The 20175-nt window shown below is 44.3% G+C and overlaps 1 protein-coding gene across 1 annotated transcript in view; it reads right to left on the reverse strand.

The window, feature by feature from the left end:
* anxa5b (annexin A5b) overlaps positions 1-17491 on the reverse strand; it is a 58537-nt gene extending 41046 nt beyond the window's left edge. Inside the window, exon 1 of the mRNA XM_060916531.1 lies at positions 17480-17491. The gene's annotated coding sequence lies outside the window, so the exon portion shown is untranslated. The remainder of the gene's footprint in view (positions 1-17479) is intronic.
* Positions 17492-20175: the final 2684 nt, after the last annotated feature.

Here is a 20175-nt window from a genome sequence, read left to right on the forward strand (position 1 = left end):
TCGGGTACAGTGCCTATGGAGTGGCAGACTGGGGTGGTGGTTACTCTTTTTAAAAGGGGGACAGGAGAGTGTGCTCCAATTATAGGGGTATCACACTACTCAGCTTCCCTGGGAAAGTTTATTCCAGGGTGCTGGAAAGGAGGCTCTAACTAAATGTTGAACCTCAGATTCAGGAGCAGCAGTGCAGATTCCATCCTGGTCATGGAATGGTGGAGTATGACCAGCCAGTCTACATGTGTTTTGTAGATTTGGAAAAAGCTTATGACCATGTGCCCTGGGGGTTCTTGTCAGGGGCACTGCAGGAGTATGGGGTATCGGGGTCGTTGCTATGAGCCATCCAGGCCTTGTATAATCAAAGTGTGAGCTGTGTCCATGTTCTCAGCACAAAGTCCAACACATTTCCAGTGGGTGTTTGACTCTGCCAAGGCTGTCCCTTGTTGTTGATCCTGTTTGTGATATTCGTGGATGGGATCTCAAGGTGCAGCCGGAGTGAGGAGGGTGTCCAGTTTGGGAACGTAAGAATTGCATCTCTCCTCTTTGCAGATGATGTGGTTCTGTTGGCTTCTTCAGAGCATGACCTTCAGCATGCACTGGGATGGTTTGCAGCCAAGAGTGAAGCGGCTAGGATGAGAATCAGCACCTCCAAGTCTGAGGCCATGGTTCTCTGCTGGAAAACAGTGGAGTGCTCCCTCCGGGTTGGGAGTGAGTTGCTGCCCCAAGTGAAGGAGTTCAAGTATCTTGGGGTCTTGTTCATAAGTGATGGTAAAATGGAGCATGAGATGGACAGGCAGATTGGGGCAGTGTCAGCAGTAAGGCAGGCATTGTACTGGACTGTCGTGGTGAAGAGGGAGCTGAGCCAGATGGCAAAGCTTTTGATTTATCAGTCAATCTACATTCCAACCCTCACCTATGATCATGAGCTTTGGGTAGTGACCGAAAGGATGCATTCACCGATACAAGTGGCTGAAATGAGCTTTCTCTGTAGGGTGGCTAGGCTCACCCTTAGGGTGAGGAGCTCAGACATCCGGATGGATCTCAGTGTAGAGCCGCTGTTCTTTAATGTCAAAAGGAGTCAGCTGAGGTGGTTCGGGCATCTGATTAGGATGCCTCCTGTGCGCCTTCCTTTGGAGGTTTTCTGGGCATGTCCAACTGGGAGGAGACCTTGGGGTAGACCCAGAACATGCTAGAGAGGTTATATATCTTATCTGGCCTGGGAGTGCCTTGGGATCCCCCAGGAGGAACTGGAAAATGTTGCTGGGGAGAGAGATGCCTGGAATACCCTGCTTAGCCTGCTGCCACCACGATCTGAGCTTGGATAAGCAGAAGAAAATGGATGGATGGATGGAACATACACACCCAACCAATTGTTTCTGTGCTTTTATTTATTTAACTACATCAGCAGTAACCACAACAATAGAAGAGGTTCCCCCTAGTATGGCAACAATAGGAAACATTTGTGCTGAACATCACTGAACCCCCCACATCACAAATTCTTCACTTACAGCTAGATTAGCATAGCACACTACAAGAGATTACATGCAAATTTCCTGGTGAAATGTACATCAGAAATCCGAGCCAATCAGACGGTCATGTATGTACTGACTTTATAAACTCGCACCTGCCAGTTAGCTCAGATGGTTATAGTATGGTACTGAGAACACAAAATCAGCATTGAGCATTTAGATCAGAAAATTGTTCAGTTAGTACTGTAATACCATAATTCAATCACAAAATTATGGTCACTAGCTCACTAACACTCATCTTCTTCTTGGTTGCCCATTGTGTCTATACCAGAAAAAAACCCCACATGAACTTCTTAATTTATTTTGTTGGAAGCATGCCAAATTGATGGATATGTTTTGACCCTGAACTATCTTCAGCAGAGTGGACTATGGAGTAGATGCTGTTAATAGCTTTGGGTTGAAAAGTATCTGTCTGTTTGGCATGCTTTCAGTAAAGTAAATTAAGAGGTTTGTACACTTGAGTGTGTTTTTTTTTTTTTCCCGGTATAGACATATCCAGCAACCAAAAAGATGAGTATTCGTGAGCTAGTGAGGAATTATTGAGAAATTAAGAATAACCATACCAGGGCTTTTTCACTTAATATTTCTTCCACTCTCCTCAAGTCCTCTTCCTTTTCTATAGGGAATCTGAATTCCTCGGACAGAGTTGATGCTATCTGCGCTGCACTGGTTGTTTTTTGGCCATTGCTTGGAGGAGGAGCAGGGTGTTCCAATGCACTTGCACACACCTTTATGTCCTTCAAGGCCCTCAAAATCATTTGGTTGCGTTTCATAGGTAAGAACAACAGACATAGTTTACATTATTTACGTAATTCTGTTGTGACTTCAATATTCATGTTGAACGTCTCAGAGATTCTCAGTTCTGTTGCTGATCAGAAAAAGGTTTGGTACCAGATTGGATTGCATCAGGCTACACATGGGAGGCATTGGGAGGAGTCATGTGAGGCAGAGGTGAAAAAACTGGAGGCGACTGGAGCACGTTTTAGCTTTGAAGTGGAAGCAGGCTTCGTGATGGCAGTCCTGAAATGATGTAGGACTTCAGATTGCTCCATTACTTTGGCAGAGAGCCTGCAGTAGGACAACAGGTTCATATAAACTACACTGAACAATGTTAGACTTGGTTCAGGTCTTGTGTACATCTGTGGCAGTGGGGCCGTGGTCGAGCAGCAGTTTATGAATAGAGGGCAAGGTTGGGGAAGGTGAGTGCTGAAATGGACACACCTGTGTCTAATTCATGTTGTGGGTGGGTGTGTTTTTTTGAAGTGATTGGCATGGGTTGATAAGGAGAGGGAGAGCCAAGAGGATGGGGGTCTCCCAACGGGAGTGTACGTGTGTGTATATGTGTGTGTGCGCACGCAGATGCATGTCACTTTTGAAAGCCAAAAAGCTACATGTTCAATAAACATGGAAATTAGTACCACTACCCACCTGTCTCTTTGCTTCAGTGTCCACCCCACTCAGGGAACTGCTACACTGGTGCCAAAACCCAGGATGCTGAAGTGAACCGCCATCAGTGGAGTCCTTGCTGTACAAGGAACTCGTCCATGCCCTCGCTGCCACCCACCAGAACCAGTAGCAGGCACTGGTCACTATGCATAGACAGCAGGAGCGGTGCTTCAAGGCCCTCCTGTGGGCCCAGCAGGAGGACCACCAGACATTCCTGCGCTTCATCACATTTGCAGGCACCCCAGCTACACAGTCAGCAGGCTTCCTCCACATCACCCTGACACTGGGGAGCACAGCTTGAGGCCCAGTAATTGTCAACTGACAACAGGCTGGAGCGCATGGACCTCAAGCACCCTATCTTGCAGCAAATTGGCCGTACGCCTGAGCAACACCATCAGTGCTTCCATGCACTGACCCTGAAGAAAGTTAGCCAGCCGTCTGCATACATCCAGCAGCTCAAGGATGCTTATCAGCAGTAGCTGGGGGCAGAAGATCATGAAGTTGAGGGGGTCATTAACGCGGTCACACTGGAACAGTTCATCACTCGGCTGCCGAGAGGTCCAGTGCCACTGCCCGGCATTGCTGGATCATGCGACTGAGCTGGTTGAGGACCATCTGATGGTGGTTCCTATGGCAGGCGGCCATCCCGCCTCTTCTCTTTCTCTCTCTTCCTCCCTCTTGTCCCGCCCCTCCCTCCTGTCGCCTCTCTGTACCACAAAAGCAGGGACCGACTCCCCCACAGACAGCTCCCCAAGATTGTGGTTTCCCTACCCCTTCCTCCCCTTATGTTTCTGTGTCTTCCCCCAGGTGAGTGATCTGCACACCAGTGGTGCAGAGGTTTGGTTTGGGCCAGTGTGCTGGCATTGCAGGGAGCCTGGGCACTTCCAGGACCAGTGCCAGCCCCTGGAGGTGGGGGCAGTGGTTCAGATCCCTAACATGGCAGAGACCACCCCTGATTGAGTATGAACATACCGTATACCAGTGAGTATCCAAGGAAGGACACATCACGCTTTGGTGGATTCAGGCTGTAATCAAACATTGAGCCACCAAAGTTTGGTTCAACGGGAGGCATTTGGGTACAGTACATTTGGTGACGGTTCAGTGTGTGCATGGGGGTATTTATGAATACCCACAGGCCCCGGGAAAAATCCAATTTCAGGGAATAAATTATAGTATAACAGTGTCTTATGTAGTCACAAAGTACAACTGTGCAACCAGGAAAATAATTATAGTTTTAACATGAAGTCTGTTTTGCTGAAATTATCAGCTGTTCATTGATGGAAACTTGAGTGCAAAATTGTTCACAACTGCAGTCCTAAAGGTAGCAAGTCAACTGTAGTCCTCAGTCATAGATGCATTACTGTAAGTATCCAGAGCCATCTTCCAAGTGCGACTTTCAACTGTCTATATGGGGCCATCCTCCGTAGGAGCAATCTGATGAGACTCCAGCCAAACGTAGGGCATCAGGATGGATCAGGAAGGTCCGAGGAGCAGAAGAGGTCAGTACCACTGGTGTCTCAGGATCGACATGTAACTCAACAGAGATGGACAGACAGAGGGAAGAGATGGGGGGGCAGGTTGTTAGGTATGCCCAGTGCCACCAAATGAGTAAAAACAGTATACATTTTGCACTGAGTGCAAGCAGGAACTCCGGCATGACAAACTATTACAGGATAACTAAAAGGAAAAGCCAGAAGGTAACAGACATGAGGGCGCCCTGAGACATAAAGTAGTCAGCCACAACACCATCAACAAACCTGAGTGAACAAGTGTGTGTGTGTGTGGGGGGGGGCTACAGTGTCCATACATCCCAGTTTACCAAAACACTCTATGCCTGAGGACCCTCCAGATCTACTCCTTTACCTAATAAAAACTATTAACAAAAGGCTTGACTAAAAAGATATGTTTTCAGCCTAGACTTAAACACTGAGACTGTGTCTGTGACCCAAACACTGCTTGGAAGGCTGTTCCATAATTGTGGGGCTTTGTAAGAAAAGGCTCTGCCCCCGATGTAGCCTTCACTATAAGAGGTACTAGCAAATAGCCTGTACCTTTTGATGTAAGTAGGCATAGCAGGTCATAAAGGACCAGAAGTTCACTCAGATACTGTGGTGCAAGACCATTCAGCGCTTTAAAGGTCAATAGTAGTATTTTATAATCAATATGAAATTTGATTGGGAGACAATGCAATGTGGATAAGATAGGGGTGATGTGGTCATAGCTTCTAGTTGTAGTAAGGACTCTTGTGGCTACATTTTGAAATAACTGGAGGTTGTTTATGGACTTATTGGAACATTCAGACAGTAAGACATTACAATCATCCAACCTAGAAGTAACAAAACCATGAACTAGTTTTTCTGCATCATGTAGTGACATTATATTTCTTATCTTAGCAATATTTCTGAGATGAAAAAAGCTATCCAGGTAATGTTATTGATATGAGTTTCAAACGAAAGACTAGAGTCAATGATCACACCGAGGTCTTTTACTGCTGCATGTGGAGAAACAGAAAGGCCATCCAGAGATACGAGATACTATGTAATCAGAAAATCTACTTCTAGCTGCATGTGGTCCTAGTAAAAGTACTTCTGTCTTGTCAGAGTTAAGCAGAAGGAAGTTAATAAGCATCTAGTATCTAATGTCCTTTACACATTCCTTAATTTTATTAAGCTGTTGTCTCTCATCTGGCTTTGCAGAAACATACAACTGTGTGTCAACAGCATAACAGTAGAAACTAATACCATGCTTACGAATAATATCACCCAGAGGTAACATATATAAAGAAGAAAGCAGTGGGCCTAAGACAAAACCTTGTGAAACACCAAAGTTTACCTTAGTCTGTCTAGAAAAAATCATTGTATACATCAACAAACTGATCGCGGTCAGTTAAATAAGACCTGAGCCAGGAGATCGCCGTTCCCTTAACTCCCACAACATTTTCTAGCCTATCCAGGAGAATGGAATTGATCAATGGTGTCAAAGGCTGCACTAAGATCAAGCAATACAAGCAGGGAGACACATCCCTGATCAGATGCCAACAGTAACTAGTTTACTACTTTAACCAGTGCTGTCTCTGTGCTGTGATGAGATCTAAATCTTGATTGGTACATTTCATGGATGTTGTTCCTACGTACAGTAGATATGAACATAACTGCTGCGCCACAGCTTCTTCTAAGATCTTGGAGATAAAGGGGAGGTTTGATATTGGCCTATAATTGGACAGCTGACAGGGGTCAAGGTCTGTTTTTTACTGGTATTATCTGTTTGTAGAGTCATGTAGGTAAGGGATCTAGTACACAAGTTGATTATTTTGGTGTGGAAATGAATGAAATTAGTTCAATTTCTCTAAGGGGAGTAAAACATTCTAATTTCTGATCTGATTGTTAACCACAGGGTTATTTAAATTGTCTGGCCTAAAATTAGTAGTTTGAATTTTTTGTCGAAGGCGGCATGGTGGTGTAGTGGTTAGCGCTGTCGCCTCACAGCAAGAAGGTCCGGGTTCGAGCCCCGTGGCCGGCAAGGGCCTTTCTGTGTGGAGTTTGCATGTTCTCCCCGTGTCCGCGTGGGTTTCCTCCGGGTGCTCCGGTTTCCCCCACAGTCCAAAGACATGCAGGTTAGGTTAACTGGTGACTCTAAATTGACCGTGAATGTGAGTGTGAATGGTTGTCTGTGTCTATGTGTCAGCCCTGTGATGACCTGGTGACTTTTCCAGGGTGTACCCCGCCTTTCGCCCGTAGTCAGCTGGGATAGGCTCCAGCTTGCCTGCGACCCTGTAGAACAAGATAAAGCGGCTAGAGATAATGAGATGAGATGAATTTTTTGTCGAATATTTTCAATTTTGTCATTGAAAAATTCATGAAGCCATTGTTACTACATATTGCAGGTGTGCATGTGTTTATAGTGGTCTTTTTCCTAGTTAATTTTGCTACAGTATTAAATAGGAAACTAGGATTATTTTGTTAGCTTCTATTAGGGTGGAGAGATGCATTGATCTAGCAGCATTAAGAGCTTTTTTTTATACTTCAGGAGGCTCTCCTTCCATGCTAATTTGAATACTACCAATTTTGTTTGACGCCATTTTCGTTCTAATTTTTGAGTGGTCTGTTTTAAAGTGCAAGTGTAATCGTTATACCAGGATGCTAATTTTTTTCTTCCTAATCATTTTTCTTTTAAGTGGAGCTACATTATCTAAAGTATAGCGGAGCGCTGACTCTAAGCATTCAGTTGTCTGATCAAGTTCTGTGGGGGCTAATGGTGATCCAATCAAAGTTGATAACTCTGGGAGACTATTTATGAAACTTTGAAGTAGTTGATGTGAATGTACATTTAATACAATAGCAGGGTAAGGTATTATTACTCAGATATATTTTGAATAAAATGAGATAATGATCTGCGGTAACTCCAGACTGTGGAAGTGTAACTATATTTTCTATATTTAATCCGAATGTTAGTATTAGATCAAGAGTGTGACCACCATTATGGGTAGGTCCTATGACGTTCTGATTAACCCCTACTGAGTCTAGAATGGACATGAACACTGTTTTCAGAGGGCATTCTGGGTTATCAAAGTGAATATTAAAATCTCCAACAACTAAAGCTTTGTCCAAGGAAATAACCAGGTCTGAGATGAAAGACGCAAATTCTGAAAGAAACTCAGAATATGGCCCTGAGGGCCTGTAAATAATAAGTAATGGAATTGACTGGGTAGACTTATTTTTTGAGGCTACACATGTTATATTAGTATGAAGAATTTCAAATGTATTGAATTTATAACCAGGTTTTTGTGTTATGCCTAGATTATCATTATGAATAACCGCGACACCTCCTCCTCTACCAGTTAGGCAAGGCTGGTGTATATAACTGTATCCAGGAGAACTAGCTTCATTTAATGCCATATATTAATTTGACTTAATCCATGTTTCTGTTAAACACAGTACATTAAACTCCTGGGGCCATATTCACAAAGAATTTTATCTTAACGTTAGGAGTACTCCTAAATCGTACTAAAAGTTTTTATGTAGGAGTTGTTTCTTAAAAGTAATTGAGACCTACTTTTAGTTAAGAAAACTGTGAACTCTTAAACTAAGAGTAACTCTTTGTTGCTATGGATGACGTCAATTCACATGCACGAGCTTAGACGCAATGACAACGGTGATTGGTTGTTGAGTGACAGGGCGGCTCATTGGAAAGTCATACGTAATGCATCAAGTGAAAATAAGGAAATAGTCTTCAAAGCTGGATGAGAAAGCCTATGAAAAGATAATGGATAGAGAAATACATGTATGAAGAGAATTAAGTGCAAACCCCAAAATGATGCTTTTGACAAATAAAAATAAGAAGATTGTGGTGCGTAAATTGTCAAGGGAATAAAAGCGCCTTTTGCCTTGTTAGTTGTTCACGTAGGCCACTTATTCAATAGGACAATTATCCAATTTAGGACAATATGTTGCATACTTTAAATGTCAGCACGCACGTAACCCAAATTTGTTTTCCATAATGGATGAAACGCCTAGACGGAAACGAAAGCCCAATTGGTCCCAGGACCAGTTGCTGCTCCTGGCCCAGTTGGTGCTTGAACACAAAACAATATTAAAAGGAAAATTTGGCTCCGGGGTAACAAGCAAAACTAAGAGGGATGCATGGGAAAGTGTCTCGTTCAATATGAATGCTGCGTTCCCGGAGTCTCCCGCACAGCAGACGACTGTAAAAAGAGATGGTATTCGCTGCAATCTCATTCGAGGACTGAAATTGCAGCCTACAAACGAGCCATCAGTAAAACAGGTAGAAATTAACATTGCTTATTTAGCCTACCATGCAATTTACAAAAGCTAAATGCAACATAATATTTATGTTTAGGTTCTTGGTAGACTCTTTTATCCAAAGTGCTATAGTGATATGAAGATGTTTATGTGAGGTAGCCTGCTTTGCATGTCATTGAAATATTCTATGCATATTTTAGGAGAAGGCTCAGCACCAAAGCCTCTGTCCCCAGTTACATCAGTGGTGTACAGCGTGTTGGGGTCAGATACAAGCATCACTGGTATTGAGGGTGCTGCTGACCCAGCAATGCAGTTATTGTTACAGATAGAGGCATAAGCATTGTGCAATAATCAGACACTGAAATGTATGCATAGTAATATTTAATGAAAGAGTAAACAACACCCAGCTCCCAAAAATGTGCTCACAAAGTTATCCTAATAACAATATCTCCTCCCTAGGGCACAGGAGGATCAACATCCAGAAGATCCTCCTCTTCCTCTCCCACATCCTCCTCTTCCTCTCCCACGTCCTCCTCCTCGTCTCCCATGTCCTCTTCCATCTCCTCCATGCACTCTTCCTCTTCCAGCTGCAGCATTTCCTTCCAGTGGGCCTCTGTCTCCTCCTGCCACCCCTCTCCTTCCTGCTGCAGGTGCCAGTTCCTCACCCCGATGGAAAAAAAAAATGAAGATGGAAATACGCGTGCTTAGAAGGCAAAAGAAGGTTTTGAAGGAAAAAGAGAGGCTCTTGAAATTAAGAGTGACTATTACACGTTGCTAATAGACAAAATGAAAAATGACACCCAATAAATGACCCAGGATGAAATGTTTTGCTGTCTTATTTTTTTTCTTACCAGTGTGTGTTCACAAAGTAATCCCTGTATGCCAGTCCACTTTGTTCCACTTCATCCAAGTTTATCACATTTTCACTGCCATCATCATCATCATCATCATTGTTGTCGTCATTGTCATCATCACTATCCTCCGGCTGTGGGATATTCCTTTGCCGGCAGAGGTTGTGAAGAATACCACACACAGTGATAACTCTGCTGGCTCTCTCTGGGCTGAGTCTTATTTCACTGTGTAGTACATGAAATCTGCGTTTCATTTGGCCTATTCCTCTCTCCACAACACTGCGTGTCCTTTTGTGTGCTCTAACATACACCAAGAAAACAGTAAACATTGTTAAAATGTGTGTGCAGTATTTAAGTCATGATATGGAATTGTATGAATTGTAAATAGCCTTAATACTGTACAGTCATGACAGCCTTACCTGTTATAACTTAACTGTGGTCCCGGCTGTGGATTGAGGTAAGGAGTCAGTAGCCACCTTTTGCATGGATATCCACTGTCCCCCAGCAAATGACATCCAGCTGGTACGTGGTGCCCCTCGAAAAGCTGCCTCAAACCACTCTCCATCAATATTCTTGAATCGTGTGTTGATCCGGGCCATTTCGCAACAATGTCCAGTATGGTGTAATGCGAGTCAAAGACAATTTGTGTATTTATTAAATGAAATTTTTTGCGATTGACAAAGACGTATTCATCCTGAGAGGGCTCAATTATTCTTATATGCGTCCCATCAATGGCACCGATCACACCGGGCATACCTGCAATCTCCATAAAGTTGCCTTTGATCCTTTGTTGATGGCGATGGTCTAAAGGGAATCGGATAAACTGACGGATTATATGGGGTCTACAGAGCGCGTTGATGGTTTGATTGATGGAACGGCTTACTGATGGCTGTGATAGTCCTAAATTGTCTGCGTTGCAGAGCTGCATTTTCCCCATAGCCAAATACCGGAGTGTTGACAAACACTTCAACTCCGGCATTATCGGGTTGTTTCGGTTAGTTGGGGACATTATTGCGTCCCTCACCAACTCAACTACAACTTCTATCCCTTCACGATCCAATCGGTATCTTTTTAATAATTCCCTATCATCTAACGTCTCTAAAACATTGCATCGTGGAATGACAGCAGCCATTTTAGGACTTTTTGTGAATAGCTCTTAGTGAGTTAGGAGTCCTCTGGGCTCCTTTTAAGCTCTCCCAGACTTAAGTGCTACTTTTAGGCCTAAAATGTTTTGTGAATAACTCTTATTTTTAAAAAATTAGGAGTCCTAAAGTTACAACTGACATGCCCATTATTTTTAGGAGTTTCTCCTAAATTTGCCTGTTAGGAGCTACTTTTAGCCTTAAGATTCTTTGTGAATACGGCCCCTGATCAGTAATAAGTTCATTAACAATTAGTGCTTTAGACATGAGGGTGGCACGGCGGTGTCGTGGTTAGCACTGTCACCTCACAGGAAAAAGATCCTGGGTTCGAGCCCAGCGGCTGACGGGGGCCTTTCTGTGTGGAGTCTGCATGTTCTCCCTGTGTCTGCATGGGTTTCCTCTGGGTGCTCTGGTTTCCCCCACAGTCCAAAGACATGCAGGTTAAGCTAATTGGTGACTTTAAATTGACTGTAGGTGTGAATGGTTGTTTGTCTCTATGTGTCAGCCCTGTGATGATCTGGCGACTTGTACCCCACCTCTTGCCCATAAGCAAGCTACATCGCCACACCACATTGGGATAGGGCTAAAGCATACTACAGCATCAGACGTCACCTTCGCTAATTTAAACACCTCTACAAAGTTACTCTTAGTAACCTTAGACTGATGAAGGCATATATCATTAGCACCTACATGGATAATTATCTTTGAGAACCTGTGCTTGCCTAGGACCCAAAGATTGCCTGCTATGTCCAGTGCCATGGCTCCCAGTATACACCTGACTAAAGCTGCTGGTGCCCCTAAAGGCCTAGCTAATTTCACGTGCCATAAGATAGAGTCTCCTATGACCAGAGCTCTTTCAGGTTTCTCAGCAGGTACATCACTGAGGAGAGCAAACCTGTTTCACACCTGAAGTAGAGAGGAGTGGTGCTCCTGTGGCTGACCCTCAGCGGTAGCTTTGGCTCTGCAATTATGCCACCAAGTCGTCACCCATTTGCCCCACTATGAGAGCTCTAATGCTGAAGTTGGGGGATTGCTAACTCCACCTAAGGCATCCAGACTTTCCCCTACAGAAACTACACTGCTCTAGGTCTCACTAAACCTCTCTAGAGTCTGAATGCGCACCTCCTAAAGCTGCAATCTTCTCCATCACAGAGCTAACTAATCTACACTTATCACAAATAAAGCTATTACTAACGACGGAGGAAGAATGACTAAATATCCTGCATTCAGCACACTGAACAAGCTGAAGGTGTGCCATGATGAATGGATTTACATACCTTAATCGAAGATCTGTTGATTTTAAAGCAGATCCAATGTGGATGGCCTCCGCTTGCAGTCTTTGCACGGGAGGAAAAATTTCCGGTCTTTGGCATTCTCTGAAAAAATGTAAAATGCGGAAGAAAGGTAAAGTGAAAGTACAATCAAAAGATACTGGAAAGTTATTTGTAGAGAAGATAAAATGATTAGTGATTAACGCCAACACTTGCAGAAACAAACTCAAGGTCATGCTCAGCAAGGGAATAATTAAGGAATTGCACAGTGACTGGAGCAGCCCAATAGTTTTGGCTCCCAAGACTGAAAGGTCAGTCCGGTTCTGTGTGGACTATTAAAAGGTCAATATGGTGTCTAAATTTGATGCATATCCAATGCCTAGCATTGATGAACTGCTCCATCGGTTAGGCACAGCTCATTTTTATTCGATACTGGATTTGACAAAGGGATACTGGAAGGTCCCTTTGACTCCCCTATCCCGAGAGAAAATGGCCTTTTCCACCCCATTTGGTTTACACCAATCCGTCACCCTTCCAAGGTTAAGGCTTTTTTATTTGTCATTTTAACTATATACAGTTGGTACAGTACACAGTTAAAACAAAACAACTTTTCTCCAGGACCATGGTGCTACATTAACATCACACATAACTACAAATCTACAAATACAGCAAAAAGTGCAAGAGTGCAGTGAGTGCAAACATTGCAGACAATAAACTACACACAACATAAAGTGTACACATCGATAACATAAAGTGCAGACAACAAGGACAGTGCAAAAACCACAACTACCACAAACAACAGTATATTGCCTACCAGTATTGCTAACCGGCTACTGTTAATGTGCAGAAAGTTGAGTGTGCATATTGAGGTAGTATTTGAAAAAAGGAATAAATAAATGTAAACCTTGTGGGGGGGGGGAGAAGCATTGTAAGCATTGTAAAGTAATAGTGCATTATTGTTCACTGTGCAAAGACTGCAGTGGGAGTGGTGTGATTAGTCTGTGCATATCAATCCAGTCCCTCAGAGTTGAGGAGTCTGATGGCATGTGGAAAGAAACTGTTACAGAATCTGGCTGTGAAGGCTTGAATGCTTCGGTACCTTTTTCCAGATGGCAGGAGGGTGAAGAGATAGTGTGAGGGGTGTGTGGGGTCATCCACAATGCTGGTAGCTTTCTAGATGCAGTGTGTGGTGTAAATGTCCTTGAAGAGAGACTCCAATGATCTTCTCAGCTGTCCTCACGATCCACTGTAGGGTCTTGCAAGCCAAGACGGTGCAATTCCCAAACCAGACTGTGATGCAGCTGCTCAGAATACTCTCAACAGTCCCTCTGTAGAATATAATGAGGATGAGTGATGAGAGATGGGTTTTCCTCAGCCTCCATAGGAAGTAGAGATGTTGCTGGGCTTTCTTGGCTATGGAGCTGGTATTGAGGGACCAGGTGAGGTTCTCTGCCAGATGAACACCAAGGAATTTGGTGCTCTTGACGTTCTCTATGGGTGAGCTGTCAATGTACAGTGAAAAGTGGTCACTCCATGTTCTTCTGAAGTCAACAACCATCTCTTTTGTTTGTCCACATTCAGAGACATGTTGTTGACTCTGCACCAGTCTGATAGCCATTGCATAGCCCCCTGTATGCTGACTCATCATTCTTACTGATGAGACCCAGCACAGTTGTGTCATCAGCAAACTTGATGATGTGATTTGAACTGTGAGTTGCTACACAGTCGGGAGTCAGCAGAGTGAACAGCAGTGGACTGAGCACACAGCGCTGGAGGGCCCCAGTGCTCAGTATGGTGGTGCTAGAAGTTCTGCTCCTAATCCAGACTGACTGTGGTCTCTCAGTCAAGAAATCCAGGATCCAGTTGCAGAGGGAGGTGTTCAGGCCCAGCAGGCTCAGCTTTCCAATTAGCCGCTGAGAAATGATTGTGTTGAATGCTGAACTGAAGTCTGTGAACAACATTCGAACGTATGTGTCCTTCTTATCCAGGTGGCTAAGGGCCAGATGAAAGGTGGTGACTATGGCACCATCTGTTGACTGGTTATGGTGATACATGAACTGCAGGTGGTCCAGGGAAGGTGGCAGCAGGGTCTTTATGTGCCTCATGATAAGCATCTTGAAGCACTTCATAATTACGGGTGTGAGTGCAACGGGACAGTAGTTATTCATGCAGGACACTGAAGACTTCTTCAGCACGGGGATGATGGTAGTGGTCTCAAAGCACTTTGGAATGATGGCGTTGCTCAGGGAGATGTTGAAGATGTCAGCTGGTCTGCACATCCTCTAAGCACTTTACTGGGGATGTTGTCTGGTCCAGCAGCCTTCTGTGGGTTGACTCTACATAGTTTTCCTCATATCGTCTGTGGTCAGACAGCACCTGGTCGTTTGGAGGAGGGATGGTCTTCCTCGTCGCCACATCGTTCTGTACCTCGAACCGTGCATAGAAGATGTTCATCTGGAAGGGAGGTATCATTGTCACAGGCAGGTGGTGTTGTCCTGTAGTTCATGATGGCCTAGATACCCTGCCACATGTGCCATGTGTCGCCACTGTCCTGGAAGTAGCTGTGGATTCTCTGGGCGCATGTCGCTTTGCTGCTCTGATGGCCTGACACAGTTTGGCCCTCGCTACTCTTAGGGCCACCCTGTCACTTGCTCTGAAGGCAGCATCTTGGATCCTCAGTAGTGCACACACCTCTGCAGTAATCCACAGCTTCTGGTTGGGGCAAGTAATGATCTTAGAGACAGTAACATCATTAATGTACTTGTTGATGTAGCTGGTCACTGATGCTGTGTACTCCTCTAAGTTGGTGCAGTCGCCATTGGTTACAGCCTCCCTAAACCTGTCCCAGTCAGTTCTCTCAAAGCAGTCCTGGAGAGCAGAGATGACTCCTTCTGGCCAGGTGTTTACATGCTTTAGAACTGGTTTGGAGCATCTGATGAGCGGTCTGTATGCTGGAATTAGCATAACAGAGATGTGGTCTGAGTAGCCGAGGTGGGGGTGGGGCTCTGCCCAGTATGTGCCAGGAATGTTTGTGTAAACAAGATCCAGTGCATTCGCCCCTCTTGTTGCGAAGTCCATATACTGATGGACTTAATTTAAGGAGTACTGATCTGAGATTTGCATGGTTGAAATCACCAGCGACAATAAACAGTCCATCTGGGTGTGCATTCTGCAGTTCCCTGATAGCACCATACAGTACATAGAGCACTTCCTTAGCATTAGTGCCAGGGGGAATGTAAACTCCAATTATGAATGTGGAAGTGAATTCCCGTGGTAAATAAAACGGTCTACATCTAACAGTCACAAACTCCACTAGCGATGAGCAATAAACAGAGACTAGCACCAAATTCCTGCACCATTCTGTGTTCATGCAAATACACAAGCCACCTCTGCAAGTCTTACCACACAGAGCTGCATTTCTGTAGGCTCGGAACAAAGCTAGCCCATCAAGCTGAATAGTGGTGTCCAGAACTCGGTTGCTGAGCCACATCTCCATGAAAACAAGGACGCAGCAGTCTCTAAACTCAGCAAGGTAGTGTACTGGTTATAGCACTGTCACCTCACAGCAAGAAGGTTCTGGGTTTGAGCCAGCGGCTGATGGGGGCCTTTCTGTGTGGAGTTAGCATGTTCTCCCTGTGTCTGTGTGGGTTTCCCCCACAGTTCAAAGACATGCGGCTAGGTTAACATGGGACGGCCTTGGGCTGAAGTGTCCTTGAGCAAGGCATCTAACCCCCAACTGCTCCCCAGGCGCTGTAGCATAGCTGCCCACTGCTCTGGGTATGTGTGTGTGTGCTAATTGCTCACTTGCTTGTGCATGTGTGTGTTCATTGCTTCAGATGGGTTAAATGCAGAGGAGACATTTCACTGTGTGCTTAAGTCTGTGCTTGAGTGTACATGTGACAAATAAAGGCTTCTTCTTCCAGGGAGCAGACATTGGAGAGTAAAATGGATGGGAAAGATGGCCAGCTGGGGTTAGCTGTTAGCCTGGCATGGACACCCACACACTTGCTGTGTTTCTACCTCCTCACATACTGCTTCTGATGACTCATGCAAGGCCAATGACTGGAGGTCTGTTCCTCACAGCAGGCCAAGGTTACGTAGTTTCTCCAGCAGCTCATCTTTTATGATGTTTTCTGCCTGTTTTCTGTACTGAAGGAGTGTCTAGCGATGGTAGACATGAAGACCAGTTGATCTGATGTCCATGTGCTGTACAGGGTCGAGCAAAGGAACAAAATGACACAAAAAAGCACCATTTTGGGTCCGGAGAGGCCGCTGCGTGCTACTGCTGCATTGCTTCTTCACAGATGTCTTCCATTCAGGTTATTTGGAGCTCCCATGATGTTCCAATAGCTCATGGACAAAATCCTCCACCCACATGCTGCGGCCTACCTAGATGACATTATCGCATATAGCAATGATTGGCCGTGGCACATGAAACACCTCAGGATCATTGTAGAGTCGTTGAGGCATACGGGGCTCATGGCTAACCCAAAGAAGTATGCATTGAGCATGTGGAAGTACAGTATCTGGGCTTCCACTTGGGTCATGGGCAAGTTGGGTCCCCAAATTGACAAGACCACAGCCGTTGTGACCTCCCTGAGGCTCAAGACCAAAAAGAGGGTGAGACAGTTCCTGGGGCTGGCTGGCTATTATCATAGGTTTGTGCCTAATTATTTGGACGTCACCAGGCCGCTGACTGATCTCACTAAGAAAGGAGCGCCAGATCTGGTCCAGTGGATGGACTTGTGTCAACAGGCCTTCATACAGGAAAAAGCTGCACCGTGTGGTGGGCCAGTTTTACACTCCCCTGACTTCTCTCTCTCTTTTGTTTTGCAGACTGACACTTTGAACAGGGGGCTGGGGGCCATTTTGTCCCAGGTGGTGTAGGGGGAGGAGAGCCTGGTGCTGTACATGAGTCACAAGCTTTCGATGTGAAAGACTAAATACAGAACCATCAAAAAGGAGTGCCTGGCCATCAAGTGGGCAGTCACCCTCCAGTACTACCTGCTGGGACACCTTTCACCCTCTGTTCGGATCATGCCCCGCTCCAGTGGCTCCACAGCCTGAAGGATGCCAATGCATGGATCACCTGTTGGTCTAGCTCTGCAGGTCTTTAAGTTTGAGGTGGTCCACAGGCCGGGGGCACAGATGGTGGCGACTACCTCTCCCATCTCCCAGGAAAGGGTCAGCTGCAGGCCGTATGGCTCCCTGGAATGAGTCAGACAGTGGGGTATGTGGTAGCAGGGGCATGGTTGAGTGCCTGTTTGTGAATAGAGGGCGAGGCTGCGGAAGGTGAATGCCGAAGCGGATGCACCTGTGAATAATTAACGTTGTGGGTGTGTGTGTTTTATTGCAGTGATTGGCATGGGTTGATAAGGAGAGCCAAGAGGAGGGGGTCTCCTGACCAGAGTGTACATCAAGTCAAGGAAAAGGTCAAGGCTTTTTTATTGTCATTTCAACCATATACAGTTGGTACAGTACACAAAACAAAATGTTTCTCCAGGACTATGGTGCTACATTAAACATCACAGGACTACAACTTTACAAATAAAAACATAAAGTCCAAGAGTTCATTGAGTGCACACACTGCAGGTAATAAACTACACACAACATAAAGTGCAGACATCAACAGCATAAAGTGCAGACAACAAGGACAGTGCAAAAACAACTAGCACAAACAGACAGGATATGTGTGTGTGTGTGTGTGTGTGTGTGTGTGTGTGTGCAGGTGCATGTCACTTTTCAAAGCTGAAAAGCTACGTGTTCAATAAAGGTGGAAATTTGTACCACTACCTGCCTGTCTCTGTGCTTCAGTGTCCACCCCACTCAGGGAACTGCTACAGCATCTAACTCTTTTTCTATCCTCATCCTTAGAAGTGAAGGAGTCCCTTTTAGTGGCCCTCACCAGATTTTTCCTCACCACTTCATCTGTATATGAGCGTAATCTGTCTTTGTATGGCATTGCAACCTCTTTGGTATTAATGTCTTTCTCAGGTAAGGTCACAGACAATCTTCAGAGAGATCTTTAACAAATGCAGTTCCCAGAATAAGAGACCACCAAAGAAATGAAAAATGGTTGTTGGTATCGATATTTTCTGGCTAAAAAGTACATACAACCATCTACTTTAAATTTGTGTTCAATTTTGAATGTGGTGTAATGACACAAAATGATCTTATTGTCACTGTGAACTGATAACATGAATTTGTTCCCACAGTAAAGAGGGAAAGTGGATTTTGCAAGACTGGACAGTGCATTGATGGTGACACTAACTGACTGACACTGCTGAGGAGTTTTGGGCTTTTTATTGTTCTTAAGAAATGCTCTTGCTGGTGCATCATAGCAGACAAATGCACAATTTCCACTTTGTATAATTTAGACTGGTAAATAACATTATTAAATGCAATCCTTTCCATCTCCATGACAAAATCAGAGTTACTAATTTGCATCTGATGGTTTTGAGTGTGGGCGGCACGGTGGTGTAGTGGTTAGCACTGTTGCCTCACAGCGAGAAGGTTCTGGGTTTGAGTCCAGTGGCTGACCGGGGCCTTTCTATGTGGAGTTTGCATGTTCTCTCAGTGTCTGTGTGGGTTTCCTCCGGGTGCTCCGGTTTCCCCCACAGTCCAAAGAGGTTAGGCTCTAAATTGACCGTAGGTGTGAGTGTGAATGGTTGTTTGTCTCTATGTGTCGGCCCTGTGATGACCTGGCGACTTCGCCAGGGTGTACCCCGCCTCTCGCCCATAGTCAGCTGGGATAGGCTCCAGCTTGCCTGCGACCCTGTACAGGATAAGCGGCTACAGATGATGGATGGAAGATGTTTTGAGTGTTCAGAGTACAGTGCAATAACAAAAGGAATTCGGTTGGGGTCTTCCTCAATCAGTGCCAATATGGGCCAAAATTGTTCACTGTTGCTTTTGAAAAGCGGTATTCTATCAACATTTGGAAACAGAGTGTATGAATGCTCTTTACTGTGGGACTGTATTTATGTTAGACAGTACTTGCTTTGCACCAGCCTGTGTAAACTCGAGAGATTGTTGTGTGTGAACATCCCAGGAGATCAGCCGTTATAGAATACTCAAACCAGCCCATCTGACACCAACAATCATCTCATAACAGGCAGATTCTACCATAACAGAGGCCAGTTAAGTCCCATCTCCTTAAATTGCTGAATTGATTATTTTGATCATTCTATTAAGTTTTTCTAGTAGCATTTGGGGTCTTGGACATTCACAGTAAATTTTAGGACAGTAGTCCTGGTAACTAATTAATAAAAGCCTGACATGACAGACATGCTAAATGACAATAGAAACACATCGGTTTCTATCATCAAAATCTGACAGACAAACTAACGTCTACCATCATATTCTGACAGACACTCTAGATGACAATAGCAACAAAACTGTTTCTTACATTATTAATCTGACAAATTTAGTAATAATGTTAAATACCTCATCACTAGAACCAAATAATAAAATAAAATATTGAAATAAAAAAGATAAAATTTATTTTCAAAATTGAAATATCAACAATAATTGTCAGAACAGTGACGATAGACACGACTGTGTCACTTTCGCGGGGAAATAACACATTGAAATGGCCTGTCGGCTGAAAGGGTCGCAAGTGGCTCTGATTTATCTCAACTTATGATAGTTTTCCTCCAGAAAAATTTAAATATGAATGCATAAATATATTCTCAATGTTTCTATCGTCAAAAATTTCTATCGTCAGGATAGCTGACTGAAAATCTTACCTTGATTTATTTGATGAAACCTAGCTGTCAGAACTCCAAGTCTTGCCCGAAAGTAAATGTCTGCTGTCACAAAAATCATGTGCAGTAGAATTTCCTCTTTGCGTCAGTCAACATGTGCGTGGTGAGGGCTTGAATTTTGCTATCGTCAGGTGCATTTGACTGACAGACTCACAATAGCATTTTTTAAAAATAACTGTGGGCTTCTCGTCGTGAACGAAATAGTTTTTTCGCTGTTAATCTATTTCAACTCTATCTGTTGACACCCAAAAATTATAAAGCCTGCTTCCACACGATAACTACCAAAGATCCATAATGGCTGAGTCTATCGTCAGGTCATCTGACAGAAATTCACTGACGATAGCAACAGGGATAATGAAAGTGATTTTTAAAATGGGAGTTATGTCTGTCAGATATGTCAAAGAAATAGAACTTTAT

Source organism: Neoarius graeffei, chromosome 3 (genome assembly GCF_027579695.1).
Source record: "Neoarius graeffei isolate fNeoGra1 chromosome 3, fNeoGra1.pri, whole genome shotgun sequence".
Classification (NCBI taxonomy): Eukaryota; Metazoa; Chordata; class Actinopteri; order Siluriformes; family Ariidae; genus Neoarius; species Neoarius graeffei.